The sequence below is a fragment of the Hyla sarda genome, chromosome 7 (genome assembly GCF_029499605.1).
Source record: "Hyla sarda isolate aHylSar1 chromosome 7, aHylSar1.hap1, whole genome shotgun sequence".
In the NCBI taxonomy this organism is placed as follows: Eukaryota; Metazoa; Chordata; class Amphibia; order Anura; family Hylidae; genus Hyla; species Hyla sarda.
In genome coordinates this window covers 86,686,099-86,703,568 of record NC_079195.1, presented here as the reverse complement: position 1 = coordinate 86,703,568, position 17,470 = coordinate 86,686,099, and the positions used below count along the sequence as shown (strand labels likewise).

At 41.9% G+C, this 17,470-nt stretch overlaps 1 protein-coding gene across 1 annotated transcript in view; it reads left to right on the top strand.

Annotated features, from left to right (window-relative positions):
* The window catches only part of PHYHIPL (phytanoyl-CoA 2-hydroxylase interacting protein like), a 187,093-nt gene that overhangs the window by 98,524 nt on the left and 71,099 nt on the right, over positions 1–17,470 (top strand). The gene's annotated exons all lie outside the window — the stretch shown is intronic.

The following is a 17,470-nucleotide window of genomic DNA, read 5'->3' as shown; positions in this document are numbered from 1 at the left end:
ATTAGCCCAGAAAACCCCTTTAAGGGTAGGGTCACATGTTGTGCATCCGCATCACATTTATCGCTGTGGATGCGCAACTGACCATGCCTAGAGTGTGCCCCTGTATCCTGCTAGTGTATCTGCGAGTTGTTTGCGCATGCGCAGTGTACTCGGACATCGCGGTCGCTCCCTGCTTCCTGAGCTAGGTAGAGAGCGTCCGCGATGTCTGTGAGTACACTGCGCATGAGCGCAACTCGCAGATCTGCTTGCAGCGGCGGATTGCATCAGTGTCTGCTTGCAGCGGCGGATTGCAGCTACAATCAGATAAAGCGGGGACACACGGGCACATCAGGAGGTACAATCCAGGGACGGTCAGTAGCACATCCGAAGCGTCAAATATGCTGTGGATGCGCTACGTGTGACCCTACCCTAATATTACATTGTTGTCAGTAAATCCCCTGCTCCTGTGAATATGTTATCTGTTTGTATGGATGGACAGCCTATATTAGTCTTAGCCACATTTATTATACAATAAGTATGGTAAGTAGAGCATTACACAAAAACTTTCAGAATGTGTATTTGTAGTAAATTACAATTGTTTTTATACCAGTTCAGTGAGTCATTTGTCTTAATACATCAGTGTAACAAAGAGTTCATATCAGGACGCAGATTAATGTTATTACGGTTTATCAGACCAATTATTCCCATATGACATGTAGAAACAGAAGTGTCACATTTCTTCATATGACCCATCATTCCCAGATTCTTAGCCCTGTTCTGTTTGGGCTTGTAGATGCACAACAGAAATGCAGGCTCCTATGTAAAAAAAAGAAGCGACCCCTTAGCATTCAGTTTTTAAAAGGGGTTATTCGGGATTCAAAAAACGAAGCTGCTCTCTTCCGGAAACAACATCACTCCATTCCTCTGGTTGTGTGTAGTATTGAAGCTCAGCTTAATTGAAGTGTATGCAGCAGAGTGTTTATACCACATACAACCTGAGGACAGATGTGTAGCTGTTATTGTAATTAAAAAAACTATGTTTTCTAATCTGGACAACCCTCACTGCTGGTGGTTTCACATGCCCAGTTGTCTAAATCCACTTCCTGGATCCTCCTGCACACAGGCAGCAGAGTGATTCTTGTTATTGTGATGGCTAGTGGACACAGGGGTCAAGTATAAAAATGCAAAATCTAGACACAGGAGCACTTTTTTTTAATGAAAATATGTTTTGTGGTAACTGATTTAGAATTATAATAATAAATTAAGGGAAAACTCCTTTAAAAGTAGTCTTCCGATGAAAACATTTGACAAGTACTTAATACATAATACATACAGTAAGGAATATTCACCAATAAGAATATGCAAAAATTCTGACAAGAATTGTCCCAAAAATGGGAGTACTACATTACTTGTTTGGATATGCTTTGTAGTGAATAACTAACACAAAGTTGTTTACTATGAGAAACTCCCATACTTTTCTTCTGTGCTATGTGTCATGAATAAATTATATACTATACACAAATTAAGTGATGCAATTTGTGTTCAAAGGATGCCTGTCGTGAGGCCTTTGATGTTAATACATTATTTACCTTCTGATGTTTTCAGGGCAGGTCAGGTGGTTACAGTAATCCAAAATTTATATTATTTTTTAGATTTTTCTACTTTAGAGTGTATTCACATGTACACTATCCAATGCATATTTGACGTGCAGGATTTGAAGCTTCAGATTTTATGCCACAGATTTCAAAGTAAACTTAATGACTGAACACAGCATCAAATCTGAAGCTTCACATTCTGTGCAACAAATATGCGCAGGATACTGTACGTGTGAATACACCCTGAAGAAACAATAATTTTAAATTGTGTATCCATATTCTGACATTCATAGTGCTGTGTGGGGTTTACTTTTTGTAGGGTGAGCTGTAGTTTTATTGGTACCATTTTGGGTTACATAGAGGTCTTGGTATTTTTTTTGAGGGGATGACCAAAACCAGCAATCCTAACATTGGAATATTTTTTTGACTGCATTCACCATGAAGGGTAAATAAAGTTATAGTTTTACAGTTTTTTTTTGTTTTTGGTTTTTTTAAATGATTTTTTTTTTTAAGTTTTGTTTTACTTACTGTTTTAGTTCCTTTGGCCTCCATTAGACCATTGGCTGCCATGACAACCCATTGGTACCACATGATCACATTGCAGTGGGACAATCAGCTGGTGAATGGAGGTCCTATTTTCTTTATAACTGCCTAAGTGCCTTGGGGTTAAACTATCTATGTCACCAAAAAAATATACGACCATATAGGTGTGCAATAGATTAGTGTACAGGTAAATACTATACAACAAAAAAATGGTATACTAACAACACAATTGAGTATAAAATGTAACAATCTCTATTAGCAATACAGATAAAAAATAAGAGACGTATTAAAAATGGCACCAGCAAACATAGTGGAGGCATACATGAATCGGGCTCTAAACGCTGGGCATCAAACTCAATACAGTCTAAAAATAAATGCAGCATACAGGTGAGACGGGAATCAAACACTGAAAACTGACACAAACAATACTGATACCTACCCTAACACATGTTTCGCTGTGGGGCTCTTTGTCAGGGGACGCCTGACGAAGATCCTTATGGTGCAAATTACACAATCATTCTGGCATATTTCCATTATTTAAATCTGCTCCATTGTTTGGATCTAGGTTTGTTAGTAGAATTGAGCAAACTTACAGTCAATTAACTCGGCCGTTGATTACTTTACTGCATCCACCTGTTCCAGTTGCCTGGAAAAGCTGAACTGATTTATGCAGACTTAAATAATCAACACCCGAGCCGCGAGGTTCGCTACGAGCCAATTTACTGTAAGTTCGCTCAACTCTATTTATTAGGCATTTCTGTAAGTAACACCCAGATATCTTAAAGGGGTATTCCGGGCAAAAACATCTTATCCCCTATCCAAAAGGATAGGGGATAGGATGTCTGTTCCTGGGGGGCCTGCTGCTGGGACCCCCGCGATCTCCCTGCATCACCCGCATAGACATGAATGGAGGGGGCTTGGCGTGACGTCACGTCCCCAGTCCCAGAAATCTGGAGGTTTTCTAAACTGGAGACGCAGTCCCGCATAGAATGCGGGTGCTGCAGGGAGATCGCGGGGGCCCCCTGCGATCAGACATCTTATCCCCTATCCTTTGGAAAGGGGCTAAGATGTTTGTGCCCGGAATACCCCTTTAATATAAGTCAATCTCCTAACATAATGAAATAGCAAAGTAATATCACGTAGTTTAGAATAAGGGTAAAGCTATAAACATAGACCCAGAAAATCAGAACTTTTACTTATAAAAGCCCATGAACACAAAGTATGTAACAAATAATTATCCTGTATATGTTCATATATAATAGATAATTTTTAAATTGAATAATTAAAATGATAATAAAAAAATTACAGTAAAAAATTGAATGTGACATTTATTACTGGTACTCTAGATAGATAGACAGACTGATGAATAAGAAGTTACAGTTAATTCATATTTGACATTCATATGTGGTTCTTTTTTTCCAATGATTCAGATACATAGGCCCACCTTATCTATGCCTAATGAGACAACAAATTTAGCTCCGAATGTTTCGGAAAATTGTGTCTTGCAGCAATTAAGACACTTTTATTACCTTTTCCTGAAGTAAGTCAATAGTTGATATAAACTACTGTAAAACTGGACAGTGCAGACCTAGACTAGACAGTCTTTAGATTTATCAATCAGCCTGAGTTCCTGTGATAAATGGGACACATTTGAAGTCTGTCCGTCTAAGTTCGCTTTGTCAGAGAATTAGACAGTTTTAGTAAATTTCCCCCACAGTTTTTGTTGGCCTGTATTTGCTTTTTCCTGATTGTACTACGGCAGCAGACATATGGGGAAACATATTCTTGTAGACCCATCAGTAGAAGATATTATACTAGCAATAAACAAGCACAAAGATTGATTAATGAGTCCCGCCCCCCCTCCCCACCTGGGGGTGTATCCTATATAAACCCCTGAATAACAGGCAGCACATGTAATTATATTTCTCATCTTCCGGGCCGTTGTCTGCTGTGACTGTGACGTATTGAAGGCCTTCTTGCCGAGGACTTTAAAATTAGCCCGCCAACTTAGTCTAGCTGTGCTCAGTCAGAGGCAGCAGACTCCTTAGTATTGGCAGGTATGTTTGGTCCCAGCAGCGATCCTTACCAAAAGCCTGTCTCTCTCTTCCAAGCTCTTTTTGTGTATACCTCATTACTGCTTGTTTTTTTCTCCTAGTAATGGCACATGAGAGTGGCAAAAGGAAGAGAAAATCTCGCCATAATATTTGCGAGGATTACCAGACACCCTTACCGGAATTATGGGAGGATCGGAAATGCCAAAAAATGCCTTCCTTCAAAATCAAGCAGACGTATGTCTCCAGATTCCTTCCTAGGATGGTTTACAGAAGAATTATCATCAACCTTTGATGACATGAAAGCTTCTCTAGCACCGCAAAAAGCTAGTAAGAAAGCTAAGTATGTGACTGATCCTTCATCTTCTTCTAGCTCGCAGGATGATTTGGATAGTGAAGATATACAAGTTTGTGAGGTTGAAGCCATAGAGGATGTATATCTTCTAAAAAAGGAGAAGCTTCCTAAACTGGTGTCTGCAGTCAAGCAAGTTTTGGAAACATCAGAAGACATTTCTCATAAAGCTTGTAAAGAATGGCTATACTATTTTCCTCCAGGAAAACCTGGTGTTTTCCCCTCACATCCTTTGGTTAAGGACTGGATGGAGAAAGATTGGGCTAAGCCGGAGAAGAAAACGAATCCGGGAGCGAAATTTAAAACTACCTATTAATTGGATCTGGTGGTTTGTTCTAAATGGGATTTTCCTCCAAAAGTTGATCTAGCGGCTGCTATATTAGCAAGAAAATCCATGTTTCCTTCTGATGATTCCTCACTTTTGACAGAACCTGTGGAGAGAAAAAAGGACTCTCTGTGCAAGAAGTCCTACCTGTCAGCAGCCTCCTAGGCTAAGATCGCTACTTCTTCCATCCCGGTTGCCAGAGCCTTGCGTTTATGGCTTAGCCATTTGGCTTAGGACATCAAAAATGAGGTGTCTAGAGAAGATCTAGTGAGTGACATCTCAGGAATGAAAATTGTGGCGGATTTCCTTTGTGACGCCTCCCTTGATATGCTTAAGTTTTCTTCTATATTCTCAGTTTAAAGGCATTCTAAAAGATTTAAGTGAAGACAAGGTAGAGTCTCTTCCTCATCAAAAGAAGAAGCCAGTGAGGCCTTTTCACATCAAAAGGGGCTATTCTCTAGAATTCAGGAAGATTCCACCAGAGAGATACCTCATCAGCAGGAACGACAGTCCGATTGTCTCCAACCTGGTGCATCAGTTTATCAAGAAGAATGTTCTGGAGCAAGTTCCTCTTCAGGAAAGGAAGAGGGGTCATTATTCTCGAGTATTTGCCATTCCCAAAGTTGGGAGAAATTTGGAAGCTCATCATAGATCTCTCCTTCCTAAATCTTTTTTCCACAAGAAAAGCTTCAGAATGGAATCCATTCAATCGGCCTGTCTGAATCTTCAGGAGGGAGATTTCATGGCTTCAATCGAATTGCAGGACGCCTATCTGCATATCCTGATTCTTTAAAATCACAGGAACTTTTTGAGGATAGCAGTGGAGGATCCGAAGGGGATTCAACATCTTCAGTTCAAGTGCCTGCCTGCCTAACGTCGGCTCCTCAAATTTTTACAAAGGTTATAGTTGTCCTAACGGCGACCCTCAGGGCATTTGTGTCACTCCATATCTGGATGACTGGCTCCATATCTGGACAACTGGCTCATAAAAGCTCAGTCCCAGATTCTGCTCAAGAAACATCTAGAAGTAGTGATACTGTTTATTCAGCAACATGGCTTCCTAATAAATTTCAAGAAATTTCACTTATCTCCTTCACAATGTATCAACTATCTTGGATTCACAATAGACTCTCAGAAGATGTGTAATAAGGTTCAGGTTGTAATAAAGATAAGGTTCACCATGAAAGTTCTAGGTCTCTTGACATCAGCGATCCAAGCAGTCCCATGGGTCAAGGCCCATATCAGAATACTTCAGGATCATATTCTGGAGAACTGGGACAGAGATCAAGAATCTCTGGATTTGCAGATTCAAGTCCCGGATTGGTGGCTGAAAGACAATTGTATCCTGAAAGGCAAGTCTCTTCTCTCTCCTCTCATGACAGTCCTCACGACAGATGCGTCAGGCTCAGGCTGAGGGGGGCCCATGTGGGGGACGTATGGGTTCAGAACAAATGGAGCCTGAGAGAATTAACCTTCTCCTCAAGCCTGAAAGAGTTGAGAGCCATGAGGAAAACTCTGATCCACTTCCAGGACCAGCTTCTGGGGCATGCAGTGTTAGTGCTATCAGACAACCTCCCTTAGGTTTATTATGTCAACAAGCAGGGAGGGACGAGGAGCAAAACTTTTCAACAGGAGTGTGCCCCGTTAATGCCTTCAGTCCTTATCAGCAGTTCATATAAAAGGCTCTGCCAACACGAGGGCAGACTGGCTGAGCAGAAACAAAGTCTCCCCGGGGAGAATAGGAACTCAACTGGGAAGTTTTCCAGCAGTTAACAGCGAAGTGGGGAACTCCATAGATAGACGCAGTGACAACCACACGGGAAGTGACACTTCCGGAGGTTTGCTCCCTTACAAGAGGGGACCGACCAACAGTAGTGGATGGTCTTTCAATCAGATGGAGCAAAATCTTCATTTATGTCTTTCCTCCAATTCAATTGATCCTGTCAGTCCTGAGGAAGATCAGGGACGAGTGAGTGAGAGCCATAGCCATCCTCCCATCTTCTGCATCAAGGCGGGATGTTCCACCAGAGTCTCAGCAGATTACATCTAACTGCCTGGAACTTGAATGCTCAGCATTAATCTCTCAGGGTCTCTCCAGTGAAGTGGTCAATACACTTCTTGACTCTAGAAAACCTACTACTCTGAAGACATATGCTAGAGTATGGAACCTGTACTCCTTGTGGTGCAACAAAAATGTCCTCAATCCGAAAGCAGTTGCTTCCTTACTCCAGTTCCTACAAGAGGGATTCAACAAGGGTCTAAAGCCTAACATACTGAAGATTCAGGTCACAGCGATCAATGCTCATCTGAATGGTCTTTTTTCTGGTTCAGCACTAGTGTCCAGATTCTTCAGAGCAATTAAAAAGATGCGGTCTATTTTTTATGACCCTATACCATCCTAGGATCTTCCATTAGTGCTTCAAAGATTTTGTGAGTCTCCTTTTGAACCAGTCTCTTCAGCATCCTTGAAGTTTCTCTCCTTCAAAACTTTGTTTTTTTATTGCCATTACGTCAGCCAGAAGGGTGAGTGAAATTAAGGCTTTGTCATGTAAAGAGCCTTATCTGAAGATCTTGCCAGAATCTGTAGTCTTCAGGACCATGCCAGGCTTCCTTCCTAAAGTTCCAACATCTTCTAATATTAATCAGGAGATTGTTCTGCCAGCTATTTCAGATAACAGCGAACCACAGCTTCTTCTTTTAGATGTCAAAAGAATGGTGTTGGAGTATGTCCGCAGATTTGCTCAATTTAGGAAATCAGAAAGCTTCTTTCTTCAATTCCAGGGTCCAAATAAGGGTAACAAAGCGAGTAAATCCTCTCTGGCTCGGTGGATAAGGGATACTATCCGACTGTGTTATGAAGCAGAAGGGGTACAGTCTCCTTTACTACTAAAGGCACATTCAACACGGTCTACAGCTGCATCTTGGGCAGAGAAATACCATATACCTATGGACCTGATTTGTAAAGTGGCAACTTGGGCGTCTCCATCTACATTTGTAAAACATTACAGATTGGATGTGTCTGCAATTTCCTGGAGTCCATAGGCGGCACAAGTGTCCCTCCCAATGAATTTTTATTTTATTATATTGCTGCATTATGTTACGTGTGCTGCCTGTTATTCAGGGGGGAATATAGGGTACTTCCAGGTGTCTGTGTGTGTGTGGGGGGGCTAATTAATCACTCTTTGTGATTGTTAATTGCTAGTATAATATCTTCTACTGATGGGTCTACAGAAATATGTATCCCCATATGTGTGCCGCCTATGGACTCCAGGAAATGGAAATTTCAGGTAAGATACATTTTCCACTTACTAAGTTATGACTTATCCAATTCTATGAAAACATTCTATTATATGAGGATTTAAAAGAAAAAATTTCCAGCAATGCAACAGGTTCTTTATTCCGGATCACATGGAATGCACAGATAACACCAACGCGTTTCAGGTCAAGCTGGACCCTTAGTCATGGCATGTCAAATATACAATATTTATGTATGCACATGTAATGCAATGATTGTGTCCACACTTCCATGTGCCAGGATAGTGTAACCACGTATGTGTGCTTGGTGTTCTTGATTCTGTCATGAACAAACTGGGTGATATGAGGATTTGTTATAAAGTTATCAGTAACACTGGTGCCTCAGTTGATTTGAATTGTATTCTCCATCTGTGCTTGTTTCCAGTTCTGAGCAGAAAGGTATCTGTATGATTCCTATAATCCTTATTTTTATTACCACAATTACCAGCTATATAAAAAGCTCTTCTGCAATAAAATAAAGATTACAGCCATTTAAACATCCGAGATCCAGAAATTATTCTTGCTCTTCTTCATTTCCTGAGAGAAAATTGTGTCTAGATGACACATTTGTTAAAGAAATTGCATTGATCTTCATCCTTTATTAGCTTGTATGCTTATCAAATCACTAGTCTCTCTGCATTTCTAGTTGTAAGGTGTACAAAACGCATCTGTAGGCAGGGCTGTATATACATCTCTTGCTGCCGTAGGCACTAAGCCTGAGTTGCTGTCCATAAAACCCTACAACACCACATTACCCAATCCCTTTACTTCTGACCCTTTGAAATGTTTTAGGTTTGTTTTGTTTGAGTGATTTTTGTTGGCACTAGGTTCCCTTCTTATAACGTGTGTACAATCATTTATTTGTAGTGTGCCACAAAAGCCAACATGTGCCTATATTGCGCCAATAAACTACACAAAAACTCACAGTAATAAATAAATGAGGAGAAAAAAACACATGGATTATTAAACCTATATTAAATTCAACCCTACTCTCTTAGTAAATGAGGACAACTGTGTCTAAATAACACCACAATACTGCGACTGGATATTACCACCATACTGGCCCTCATTTACTAAGAGTGGAGTGGAGTTTTCTTTTTGGGTATTTTTTCTCCTAACAGGTACTTTTACATGGTATTTACTAGTTTTTCTTATGTTTTGCTTTTTTTTAATTAATTTTTTTACACACGCTCTGAGCTGTCAGGTTTTCCAGAGCTCAAAACCACCACATTTTATGTGGGAACATTAGTAAATATGTTGGGATTTTTCAAAACTGTCAAGGACATACCCCTTTTCATTGCTCAGGCCCCCTTTCCAGTGGCCCCACCCCTTTTTCTGCTTTTTCTGGTTTTCTGAGTAAAGTAGAGAGTTAGTAGGGATTTTTGGATTTTATGTCAGAAATTCTGCCACATGACACATGCAACAACAACAAAAAAAAAAAAACTACAAAATCTACTTGGAAAAGCCTTAGTAAATAAGGCCCACAGTGTCTAAATTACACCAAAATACTGTGACAGGATTACAGCTTTTATACCATGACGGGACAGCGCCAATATAACTAAAACAAATAATCTACTGATCGCACCCTGTCAAAGCCAGAAAACAGAGTTTGGCTATGTCCTTAGGACCGCTCATAAGTGCGCCATCTACATAGACAGCACTGTATTTCTGAGTGAATTTTGCAGAAAAAATAGATAATTCTATTCTTTCTGCAGACGCCTGAATCGGGATTTCCGCGACAGAAAAATCTATTGCGAAAATTCTGGTATGCATAGTGCATCAGAATCCCAATGACAGCAGTGGAATTTCCCAGCAGAATTTTTCCTGTGGAATTCCGCCCCGAAATTCCGCAGTGTGAACCCGGCCTTAGGGTGCTTGCACACCACGATATGTCCATTCAGCAGCCAGATCTGGCGGCAGAATTTCAGAACTGCCTGCTGCTGAATTCCTGCTGGATTTGTGCCATATCCCATTCATTTTAATGAGCGGAATGGAGTCAGCTAGTGGCTCTGGATGGCTCATTTTTAGACCATATCTGGCTTTTGACCTCGACTGAAAACTGCAGCAGACCACAGTGTTCAATCCGGGTCAAAAGCTGAATACGGTTAAAAAAAATAGCCAACCAGAGTCACTAGCTAGTTTGTTTGGTTCATTGAAATAAATGGGGTACACCAGAAGGCAGTTTTGAAATTCTCCTATCGGATGCACAAATTGTGGTGCATGCACTCTAATAGCTGAGCATTAGGTGTATTGTAGATAGCAGTAATGGGGACAATGGGCCAGACACTATTCTGTCATCAACATATCACAACCGTGCTTACAAATAAATATAGCACTATTGTGTCAGCACACCCATGGAACACAGTCTAGAAATAAATACAAACCTTAATGTGACACCACAGCTAGCACAAGAGACACAGATTCAGGAGATTTCACAAAAATAGGGCACAACCTAAGAATGAAGACAAGAAAAACTATACCAAGACATCACAGTATTAGAGCAGCATGTAATATCACCAATAAAGAACACAGAATAGGCATAAAGACAAACATTGTCATATCATCAAAACAGCCTATGAATAGCAATAGACGCTATTATGATATTACAGTATAGACCATAGCCCAGGGATAAAGACACAGAGTATGGTGACATTGTAACAATAGAACACAGCTTAGATATAAAGGCACAGCTAGTGTGACATCATTACAATAAAAATGACCTAAAAATGGCATAAAAACATTATAGTATCCACATTATAGAACACAACCTATGGATTTAGACAAACTGTGAGACAATATAGCTCACAGCCTAGTAACAAATACTATAGTGACATCATCAATGGAAAAAAAACTGCCTTTAAATAAGACACACCCAATTCTGACATTATCAATGGGAAATACAGTGGTCCCTCAACATACGATGGTAATCCGTTCCAAATGAACCATCGTTTGTTGAAACCATCGTATGTAAAGTACAGGATGTTATACTCACCTGTCCCCGCCGCTCCGGACCGTCACTTCTTGTCACCGCTGCCCTGGATGTCGCCCTCCATTGCTGTCGCCGCGTCCCCGGGATGTCCCCGATGCTCTGGACGTCTCTGCTTCCCCAGGATCCTCGCTCTCCGTCGCCGGCATCACGTCACTACACACGCCGCTCCTATTGGATGACGGGACAGCATGCGCAGCGACGTGATGACGACGAAGGAGAGCGCCAGCGATGGAGGGGACAGGTAAGAGACCATCACCGGAGCACACGGTGCACCGTAAACAACTATCCGGCGGCAGCTGAAGCAGTTGGAGTTTGTTCCCTCAAACTACACCTCCCATGATTCCTTGTTTGTTGGTGTGAGGTCACTTTTCTCCCTCCCACACATCACTCACCCCACCTACTGAAGCACACCTGTGCTCCCTTCCATGCATTAAACCATTGTTTTCTGACCAGGGTGCCTCCCACTGTTGCAAAAGTACAATTCTTGCAGAATGATCTTCCTCCCACCCTGCGGTCGCTCCACCCATTGAAGCAAAGACAGGCTCCCTATGATCGCCTGACTAATGATGTAATGTCTGGGGCCGCACTGCCACCTGGGAAAACCTGAGATGACCTTCATTTTGTATGCTTTTAAATAGAAACATTGGGAGGGAAAAAATCACAGAAGAATTATGAGATCACCATCTCAGGTGCAGACACTTATGAACTACACTAACTGTACCGCCCCTGTAGCATAGTAAAAAAAAAAAAAAATTGGAATACCCCTTTAAGCATTATGTAAACATAAAGCCACTCATTATCATGTAATATTCCAGACAAGGAGGGAAGTCGCACTAAGGCAGGGCTGAAGATTACCTAGTAGCGTAAAGCTAGAAGCGCAGGCGTGATCTGCCGTCTGATACAGGTCACAGCAAGTCTGTGTCACCACCAAGTATTCTCCCCGCAGTATGTGTACACTGGGAGTATAGTGATGACTACTGACTTCAAAGGCAACAGCTCTATATCACCTGCACTGTGGATACCCTGAACACATAAGGTAAGGGGCCCTATAATATACTACATAGAAATACATCTTTATGTGCATTTTTTAGCATGGTGTATGTCTTTATGTAGCTTCTTATCTCTTTTTGTGACTATAATATAAAGGAGAGGTCAACACGCCTGGATAGCTGCCTAGCTTTTTGTTAAACTGCTACTCCCAGCATACCCATAGACCAGTGTTTCCCAACCATTATACATCCAGCTGTTGCAAAACTACAACTCCCAGCATGCCCGGACAGCCTTTGGCTGTCCGGGCATGCAGGGAGTTGTAGTTTTGCAACAGCTGGAGGCACACTCGTTGACAAACACTGCCATTCAGAGAGTGTGTTCGTATTTTCAATACAGTCTCTGCTTATATACTTGTTAAATGATTATTGCTTTGGTGAGGTATTTTGGGAGTTGTTTGTTCCTGAGATAGGTGCAGGTCCCAGAGGAAGGACATGCATCTATTAAACAATGTCATATCAGTATAGTCTAGAGAGAGGCAAGAAGGCGCCTCATGTGCGGGATCAGCAGATCTTGTGAGTGGGGGAAAGGGAGGTAATCCCAAGCCGCTTACCAAAGTTGGTTGTGCGCCCACACACAGCAAGGTCTAGCGTGAAGTGTATAAATCGGTTCACTGCAGCCCTCCTTAGTAGAGTACAAACAAGGATGAGATGACCATAAAATCAGGAGTTTGTCCGACGCAGAAAGGAACCGTCAGGCTGCAGAATAAAATCAAGGGATTTACTGAATGCAACGTGTTTCGCTGCGCATGCGCAGCTTCTTCAGGCCTGAAGAAGCTGCGCATGCACAGCGAAACGCGTTGCATTCAATAAATCCCTTGATTTTATCCTGCATCCTGGCGGTTCCTTTCTGCACCGGACAAACTCCTGATTTTATGGTCATCTCATCCTTGTATCAGTATAGTCTGTGAAAGACAGTGGCCCAGATTTACTATGATTGTCGCATTTTCAAAATTCCTATGCATTAGGGTTTTTCTTTTACATTCCCTCAGATTTACAAACAATTTGCTTGTTATTTAGTGTATTTGGTTAGTTATTGATATACACTTCTCCGCTTTCCATTGCACCATTATGTAAGTGACAGAGCTAATTTTATAGCCCCCTGTACAGTTTGTTGTTGGAGAGACATAAGGGGCATGCTTTTGAAGGATGCTCTCTGATTGGGGAGCAAGGGGGCCCTATGCTGTTGTCTCATTTATGTCCGCCCCTTCCTCTTGTAGACCATTACTGTTTTTGCTCAGTCTATAGATGTGAGATATATCTATAGAGATAATAAGCACTAGCAGGCTCAGCTTAAAGGGGTACTCCGGTGAAAAACTTTTTTTTTTAAATCAACTGGTGCCAGAAAGTTAAACAGATTTGTAAATTACTTCTGTTAAAAAATCTTAATCCTTCCTGTACTTATTAGCTGCTGAATACTACAGTGGAAATTCTTTTCCGTTTGAAACACAGAACTCTCTGCTGACATCATGACCACAGTGCTGTCTGTTGACATCTCTGTCCATTTTTAGGAACTGTCCAGGGTAAAAGGAAATCCCCATAGCAAACATATGCTGTTCTGGACGGTTCATAAAGTGGACAGAGATGTCAGCAGAGAGCACTGTGGTCATGATGTCAGCAGACAGCTCTGTGGTTCAAAAAGAATAGAATTTCCGCTGTAGTATTCAGCAGCTGATAAGTACAGGAAGGATTAAGATTTTTTTAATAGAAATAATTTACAAATCTGTTTAACTTTCTGGCACCAGTTGATTTAAAAAAAAGTTTTTCACTGGAGTACCCCTTTAAATATATATCAATAAAAAGAAGGGGTGCTGCTGCGTGTCCAACTTAGCAAATCAACAAACAGAAAAGAAAAGTACACCATATAGCGTACACCCAATCAATTACAAAGAATCTTTATTAGAAAATACAAAAAACACATACAATAATCCAATAGGACAAAAAAACTAAACATAAAAACATTTAAAAAGGCATAAACATGCCCGCCCACAACAGTCCAAGGGGCTCCCTGTGGGAGATCATGTTTATGCCTTTTTAAATGTTTTTTTTTTTTTTTTTTGTCCTATTGGATTATTGTACGGTATGTGGTTTTTGTATTTTCTAATAAAGATTCTTTGTAATTGATTGGGTGTACGCTATATGGTGTACTTTTCTTGTGTGTTTGTTTATATCTATAGAGATCTCTGTGCATATAAAATCCATGTGCATTCATAAAAAAAAAATATTGCTGATGTAGTAACTTTTGTTTCTTACAAATACTTGTACACTTCGGAAAGAAAAATATTATTCGCGTTAGCTATGACTGGGTCAGATATACAGTATTTACCTGGTAGTTTTTGAAGAGTTCTGCCATGGTTTTTAAATTGATTGTCTTGTCTGGTGAAGAACACCATGTCAATATAGGTAGAACCAAGTCCCATTTTTACTAGACGCTCATCATACTTAAATGGGCACTCTCGTTCAAACAAATTTTTGCTATTGCACTCCTTATGGTAAATAAAAAATGTACTTGGTAAAAAAAAAGAAAAAAAAAATAAGTTTTCTATGTTTTATTTGTGTTTAAAAAAGTGGCCACTAGGTGTCTCCCTATTTGTCCCGAGCACATCTCCCCCCATCTCTTACATAGACTTTGGACTCCTGCTGGCCTGGCAGAAATCCAAAATCAGGAAATGCAGTCTGGAGTTCTAAGGGGTGTTCTGTGCAGCCTTAACCAATCATAGCTCATCTCATAATGAACTGCTCTGGGCTGAGGGAGGACATTCTCCCCTGTATGGCTTCAGATGATGTCACGCCTGCTGGGGAACGCCCTTTCCTGGTCAGTGAATCTGATTGAGACTGAGCAGAAAATACAGAGCAATATCAAGGTAGTAAACTAAAAAATAATAAAAAAATAAAGGCAGAGGGTGGTTTATTATGATGAGGGCAGTGAACTGGGAGGACTATAAAATGTAACAAGATCATGACAGGTTGTTTTCAACTAGTACACTAGTGTAATGGTTACAGTCTCAAAAAGAGGTGGGCACAGTCTTTTTATAGCAGACCTGTCGGCAGGTTTTTAGGTTAAAAGGTCATGGCTGTATAAAGCTTTTGATCCTGAATCCGTATATAGCCCAATACAGCCATACCCTTACGTTATGCACTAAAAACCTGCCGGCTGATTAGCTTTAACAGCAGAACAGAGGAATAGTTGCAAATGCCTGTAAAGCCTCTATCAAAAGCCTTAGGTCAAGTTGAACCCCAAGATGGCTGAAGGCTTTTGCTTGAACTTTCCATGTTACTATGGGTCTAAGGAGACTACTGCTACCATTGCAGGCCCTGCGTAGGAGTTGTTTGTAAGTTTGCCTAAGGTTCTTTTATTAGGCAATGGCACCTCTAAGGGGTCTGTAACAACTAAGTCACCACCTTTTCCAGAACCACATTGACCAGCCCAGTTGTGTGCCTGAAGCATGTTAGGCAACTATTCTTGCTGATAGACAGAGAGTGGCTCCTTTAATACAGACCAAGTCCTCAGTCTCTGTTTAGGATACTGTCTGTTTAGAAAAAAAGGATGGCGTCTACAGGTGGTCATGTCTGTAGTCAACCTCCTCCTTCTACAAGTAAGGTATGGTGCAAGTGGCACCACAGACGCTGAGTGTAAATATGATCTTGTAAGAAGAAAGAATCACAGCGCAGCACTCACCCTTCCAGTGGTTTATTTCAGATCCATAGACGATCCATCTAGTGATCCAGGTACAGTGGGGTTCGTGGGGAGGACAGGAAAGTGGGCTCCTCGGAGCTCTCTTTCCTGTCCTCCCCACGAACCCCACTGTACCTAGATCACTATATAGATTGTCTATGGATCTAAAATAAACCACTGGAAGGGTGAGTGCTGCGCTGTGATTCTTTCTTCTTACATTGTCGCATCTCTGTCTAAGTGCTACTGCACCGCCCAAGTGTAAGGTACAGTTAACCCCCAACAACACAAACTCACATTTTGCATCACATTTTCTTTGCATCATAATACATAAGTAAATATGATCTTACTGTCAAGTTGAATTGCTCCATGTTAGGCAGGTTGAATGAGTACTCTTAGGGTGTATTCACACGGGAGCGCATCCGCAGCGTATCTGACGCAGTGGATGCGCTGCCGGCACACACAGAGTTACAACAGAGTGAGCTCCCTGCTGCAGCCGTAGCTCTGTGTGTGTCTGCTCGAGACTGCGGATTTCCTGCCAGCAGTCACAAGCAGACACACAGAGCTACGGCTGCAGCAGCAGGGAGCTCGCATAGGTGAACTTAGCCTATATCTCTACGCAACTGATGCCACAACTGATGACAAGTTGTCATTAGTTGTATGGCATCCAGTGTCCATAGTTTCTGGACGGCAGGCAGGGTAATGCAGCAAGCTGTCCGGTGCCCTCCGGCGTGTCCAACCATCTGGCATCAAAACTGAGACACTGTATGATTGTGAACTGTCCCATTGAAGTGAATGGGATCCGCTCTAGCATTAGTTTCCATCCGGTGCACGCCAGAGGGAAACTATGCCGGACGCCTGATATATGTGAACCCAGCCTTATTTGTATATATGACATCTTTACATTCATCAAACAATAGAAAGCTGTCTGTGAGAAGACTGGTAGAATTCCATGGGTGTGGGGGAATTGAGAAAAGGAAAAGTTCTGCAAGGTTTTTTTTATCATTTTACACTCTACAAGGGAAATACACCTTAAAAGCATCAAACTCTGAGTGTGGACCAGTGATATTTCTGAATAATAGGGACAGTAATGATCTCTAAAGGAATTAAAGCCCTATAGACTTACCGTATTTTTCACCGTATAAGATGCACTTTTTCTTCCCCAGGGGGGGGGGGGGGGGGGGGGAAAGTTGGTGCGTCTTATACGGCGAATACACACCTATCGCGGCCGCCCTGCGGCCATCAATGGCCGGGACCCGCGGCTAATACAGGACATCACCGATCGCGATGATGCCGTGTATTAACCCTTCAGAAGCGGCGATCCAAACTGACCGCCGTGTCTGAAGCGAAAGTGACACTAACCCGGCTGCTCAGTCGGGCTGTTCGGGACCGCTGCGGTGAAATCGCGGCATCCCAAACTGCTTACAGGACACCGAGAGGGACCTTACCTGCCTCCTCGGTGTCTGCTCCGTGCCGTGATCCCCTGCATGGCCGGCACTCTCCTTCGACGTCATCACGACGTGACGTGACGAGCGACGTGATGACGGCGACGGAGAGCGTGGATCCCGGGGAAGAAGACGTCCGGAGCGTCGGGGACACCACGGGGACGCGGAAACAGCGATG